This window comes from Chanodichthys erythropterus, chromosome 8, assembly GCF_024489055.1.
Source record: "Chanodichthys erythropterus isolate Z2021 chromosome 8, ASM2448905v1, whole genome shotgun sequence".
In the NCBI taxonomy this organism is placed as follows: domain Eukaryota; kingdom Metazoa; phylum Chordata; class Actinopteri; order Cypriniformes; family Xenocyprididae; genus Chanodichthys; species Chanodichthys erythropterus.
Window position 1 is genome coordinate 6461667 of NC_090228.1, and position 6000 is coordinate 6467666.

Below are 6000 nucleotides of genomic sequence, written 5' to 3' on the forward strand. Positions count from 1 at the left end.
TCAGCTAAAGTTTCAGACGGCTCTGACTTCACAATGGAGGAATGCCCCCGTTTCACTGCATTTCCCGATCGTCACCACTGGTTTGGAGCTCAGCAGATCCAGCAGTTCTGAGAACGTTGCAGCGTTACACAACTGCGGTTTCTGGATCCATTGCTTTAAAATTACAGGCTATCAGATTCAAAGCAGCAGAGGAATAGCTGAACATATGAAGGGGGAAGGGTTAGAGAGCTGCATCTCCTGAGGTTTCTGCCGCACGTCAATCATACTAACAGAAAGTTAATTGAACATTTTACAAGAATCATCTAAAATAAACATTATTTTAGCTCTGCTTTACACAATGACTTTGAGGACGCTTTGTATTGAATGTCTAATAAAAACAGAATGAGAACGCATGTCGCATGGTTATGTGCCTAAATCTTTTTGTGGATAGCATATATTAATAGGAGTTTCGTATTTAGAAAATTGTTTTGCACATTTAAGGAGAACCTCTATAACTTGCAAATTAACTTGTCAGTTCAACTCAATATAATTACATGTTTTTATGCATTTGAGGGATCCAAATAGAGCTTTGGCAAATGTAGTGCTCTTGATAAAACAAGGCCGTGAATGTAGACTAAACCAGATAAGAAGCAGAAGGACATCAATCTAGAGGGTCCAAATGCCCAAATAGGGCTGTATGAGACTGCATGCCATGTGACAGCAGAAATGTGTCAGCTATACTTTTTATACCTGCAGTCTGACACCAAAAAGAAAACTATAATCTACTCTACATGCTGTGTTACAGCTCCATTGATTATAGTGGGTGCGATTTAGTTTTGACGTGACAACATCACAACCTGCCATATTAACATACAGTACAATTCAACTGATGTGCTATTTTACAACAGTTCAGCTAATCCAGCATTACTGATTTTAAATACATGTGTGTTTTATAAATGTAAAGCAGATGTTTATGCAGTAATGCTAAACTTACTAATGTGTTATGAATAATCCTATGTTAAAAATAAATAAATAAATATATATTAGCAAGTAGGGAAAGAAAGAGTGTCAACTGAATACTGTTAATTTGCAAACAAAACAAATGTTGACTTTCCAGGAAAATAACTACATTTTGATAGATAGACTGTTACTGTGACATACATTTACTAACTTCATATTGTATTACTCATATGCTCATTAGGAGTTGACAACTAATGTGAAAAAAACATAATGTAATAAAACAGCAACCAGGGAGAATTACATTTCTCTAACACTAGTCATCAAAACTGCAATCATCCAACGCCAAAAGAACGACATAATTCAAGAAGAAAACACAATATTTTTGACATTACAAATGGCTTAAAGTGCAATATTTACATTTTGGTTCCCTACTGCATCCCTTTATAGCTTTTTACATGGTTTAATGTGCTGAGACAACAGTCTTGAACCAACTTTCATCTGCACTTTACGTTCTTCATATAAACACTGAGTATAAATGCATAGGCAAAGATTTTCAAACCCTTTGTATTGTCATGTTTTTGTCAAAATCTTAAAATTCCATGAATGCAATTATTAATATAATAAATAAAGCAATACATTAAACTAAATCAATAATTATCAACAAAATGCCATCTTTGCACTGCAGTGGCACAAGCTGCATAGATGTATTTACACGCTGTTTAATCCTGCTCAGAGGTGGCATGAATACAATGGCATAAATAATGTTATAAGATAATGTTTTAAATTAAAAATGTTCAAAAGAGAAATTGAGAGAAAGTGATAAACTACTGCCAGTAGGTACCAGCAAATCACTGTCTTAATGAGTGAGTCATTACGTTCATTCCATAACAAAGCAAGTATCTTTATTTATGAATGGGTCATTGAATCATTGACTCTCCCAATTCATTCAAAGCTGCAGATTCATTCACTAACAAAACACCACTGCTCAACAATTCTGCTGTGGCTTTCAATGAAACAATTATTTTTTTGCAAAATAGAACAAACTATACTGACAATACTGTTTAAAATGTACGTCACTTAATTGATAAACTGTTTTATAAAAAACAATGTTACATTTGCATTCATGGATATTCAAGAAAAATTGCATTCTTGCTCATATAACATATAACCAACATTTAAAACGAGAACTCACACAGGGTTTGAGTCTTGAGTCTTTGAATCAGTCTCTATGCACTCATATTTGTTCTTCATGCGAGTAAGTGCTAAAACCCAACTTTTACAAAGGTGTACTGTGAGAACGACAGTAATGAAGCATGATTTGCTAGCACAACATATTCTGCATGCAACCTATCATGCTGCTTGTGTGGTTGCAGTCTGTTTTGACCGCAAAAGATGAAGTAATTTTATTGGATGTCATGTATTTGACCTTTTACAGCACATACCATTTCACAGTTTCACTCTGTTTTCCTGTTTGCACTATTTCCCACCACTAGTTTGCTGTCATGGTTTTTGATTTGAGTCATCACTGTCAGCTGTGTGTCATTAATCACCTCATATGCACATGTATTTAAGTTCCCTTGTTTCTGTTCACCATGGTTGGGTATCATCAGTGTTATGCGTGTGAAACTCTTGTTTGGATTTATTAAAGACTGCATTCTCTCTTCATCATCGTGTTCATATCTGATCATTTTTTGTGTTCACACCCAAGCGAAGTGCAAATTCACTCCCTGACAGTATGTGGGGCTTGTGTTTAACGGTAGTGCAAATAAACATATGATATTAATAAAGTTAAAGAAGATAAAAAAAAAATGCATATAGGCCTATAAAATGGCATATATATATATATATATATATATATATATATATATATATATAATATATTGTCAGAAACGGTCAGAAACGGTAGTGCAAATAAGTCACAATGATAAGTGCAAGTGAACAGTAAAATAAACATATTTATGAAACAGACATTCTCAACTATATTTCTTGAATGTAAAAGAAAAAAAAAAGTAAAAATACAGAAATAATACACATCTATTGGTGTGGCCAAGAACTGGCAGAGCACCCATAGCGTGCGTCTCAATCAGCTCTCTAGTTCAGTAGTCAGGGCATCGATCAGGGAGTCGGCCACATTCATTTACATGGTATACTGATACACTACCTAGGAAGCTAGGGAGCTGTTTGAGATGTAGGGATAGTTTGTAGGGTTCTTCCTCGTTTACTTACTTTCTCTTCGTCGTCTTGTGTGCTCGGCAAGACCGTTTTGTGCTTGAGCGCCACCAAGTCGTGTTTTACTGTAACTTGCGCAGCTCCATGCACGTGAACAAAAGCGCCAATCTCATTGGTCGGCCAGATGCGGCGCGTCAAACCAAAAAAACCTGAGGCGTTTTTTAAAAAATTACGCTTTTACGTCTCGAGTTTTTCGCGTCGGTGTTCACACTCACATTGGCGCCCGTTGTTTAGTCACGAGGCGTTAAACGTTGGCAAAAATCGCGCGCGATATTCGTCCCGGTGTGAACAGGCCTGACAGGCCTCTGTCACCTCTCATACCCCAAGGGGTACATGTATCCCAGTTTGAGAAACAGCTTCGCGTTAAGCTAACTGTTTTCCTAAATGCAGGAAAAGGCTTAAAGTTGTGATGAAATGGAAGCAGCAACAGATCCTTTCTTCTGCTTTGTGATGTACTTCCAAGAAGTGTTGTCAAAAGGCCAAAATGTCTCTGGCCATTGTGTTCACTCGCTCAACAGATATGTCTGGGATTGATCATTGTAGCCGATCGTAGATATATCTGAGCGTGTGAACACAGTGGCCAATCAGAGGTGTTTAAGAATAAACGCTCAAAATGCTAGGGGGAAATGCTGGTATTGTCACATTTTTTTAAATTTTTAAATTTTTGTCAACACTACTTCCAATGCTATAGAAATAGATAAAATGTAGGTGGGGACTTGGTTCTATGCATCAGTTGTTGATTGGATGTTGGGATGTGGGCGTGGCACTCAAAAAATGAAGGCAGATGAACATGTGCTGGTGGCTTTAACATAAATGTGTTTCTTTGTCATCCTTTTGGCAGTAGAAAGTGCTCATGACAAGGAATGAAATTTGGTTCTCTTAGATTACTCTGACTTAGAAGAGCTTTTTTCAACATGTTTTACATGAGTGGACAGCTCTGTCTAAACCCCTACAGGCAATCTGTTACCATGACCCTACAAAGAGGGAGCCAAAACAGAAAAAGTGCAAAATGGGGGGAAACAGTACTGTTTTGCATTCCAGAGGCTATTCCAATCATATGTCACTGTGTTCAATCTGTTCCTTTTAAGGTGAGGGCATTCCCCACATATTTTCCATACACCACAGTGTTATCAGATTCTGTTTCATGGCCAATTACTGGCCCGCTTCACTATCCGTGCTGCTGCTCTGACAGCACATCACTCGATTGTTCTGCGTTAAGATCTTTCCTCAGGCTCTAACTCGTACTAAAGGTCAGAGCAATAAAACGAGGTCCCGAGTAACAATCTGACAGATTCTGTACTAAGCTGCATGCACATTATAGGCTGAATCAGCCAAATATGCAGCTGCCATACAGTAGGCGTAGAAGCCTGGCCTGTGCGGTTGTGTTAGTAAACGGGGCCATAAAATTAATTTAATAGTTTGCAATAAGTACAGAGCTTGCATTCTTTGTCGGTCGGGATTTATGGTTGCACTGCCAAAACACAAATAGCAACAATCAAAATGCTTTGTAAATGCATCGCTTTAGTTCAACAAACACTCAAGGGTTCCCAGCAGAAAAATTTCCCAAAGCATCCACTCTAAACCCCCCACCCCCTCAGCTCCATCCCAAATCCCACAACAGACATGAATTAAACAATATAACAATGTTCATGGCGGGTGATTCCACGCCACAAATATTTTGAGAAGAGAGTGTGGAGATTCGGGCAGCCAGAGAAAACTCCAAATCCACTTTGGACAATACCACTGAGAATCTTAATGCGTTACAGCATCCCTAAACCTAAGCACGGGTGACGGGACAGTGGCGCCCTACTTACGGTGTGTAGACTATAGGATGCTGAAGAACACTAGGAAAGGTCCTTTACTTACACAAAATCCCCCCAAAAGAGTTCAATGCAATAAAAGGTTTAAGAAAGGACAACTTGATTTGTATTATGTTTAAAGCATACTTAAAACCCATTCCAAAGTATCAAAACGCTATTTCCATGCCTTATTTAGATCGTTTTGGCAGCTGTCAATCACCCCAGGCCTTTTTCCTACAGGGTTTGGCTTGTGTATTGTAAAGAAATCCAGCCTGATTCTAAAATATAGGCTATATGCAAAAAGATGGGTGTGGGAGTCAAGGAGACAAAAAACATACAAAGGATAAGAGTCTTAGCATCCCCAACACTCAAATAACAATTAACATACCCTATAATGCATATACCAATGCACAAATATTTGTACATTCGTGTCCCAAAGCAACTGAATCACATCACAAATCTAGACCTATAACTTTCTGAAAATACAAAATGATATATTATATTCATCAAACTATATAAATGCATGCATTATAAGCCACGTTTTTCAACAAAAGACTTCACTGAGACTGACGCCAAATGGTTAATGTTTTATCAAAAAAGCAGGAAGAGTTTGTGAAAAGCCCCTAAAGTTTGTAAACTCGCATCCAAACATCTGGCAGTGATGGTAAAACTCACCTGCGCTATGAGGCGAACGAAGTGTGCGTCCTTTAGATGTGCGAAGAAACCTGCAAAGAGAAAATGACTTGAGCTGCTCCTTCACTCCCAAATCTCCAGCGTTCAGTAACAGGACTCTGAGTTTCGGAAGCTCCTCCCTTTTAGAAGCCATTCACTCCATCATATCTCCGCCTTCACGAGCCGTGTACAGAACTCATCTCTGGAAACACGATTTAACAACATTCACTATTAGTAAACGAACACTATTACATTGTAATATTCATTTTTTTTTTCATGTCAGTTCAAAATTATATAAATAAAATACATGTTTTCTTGCTGTCAAAGTAAGTAAACATAACCTGTTTTACTGAAAACAATT

At 37.8% G+C, this 6000-nt stretch overlaps 1 protein-coding gene across 6 annotated transcripts in view; it reads right to left on the reverse strand.

The window, feature by feature from the left end:
* The window catches only part of cald1a (caldesmon 1a), a 65591-nt gene extending 59822 nt beyond the window's left edge, over nucleotides 1–5769 (reverse strand). For all 6 annotated transcript variants that reach the window (XR_010895670.1, XR_010895669.1, XM_067391629.1 and 3 more), the window contains exon 1: nucleotides 5643–5769. The gene's annotated coding sequence lies outside the window, so the exon portion shown is untranslated. The remainder of the gene's footprint in view (nucleotides 1–5642) is intronic.
* Nucleotides 5770–6000: the final 231 nt, after the last annotated feature.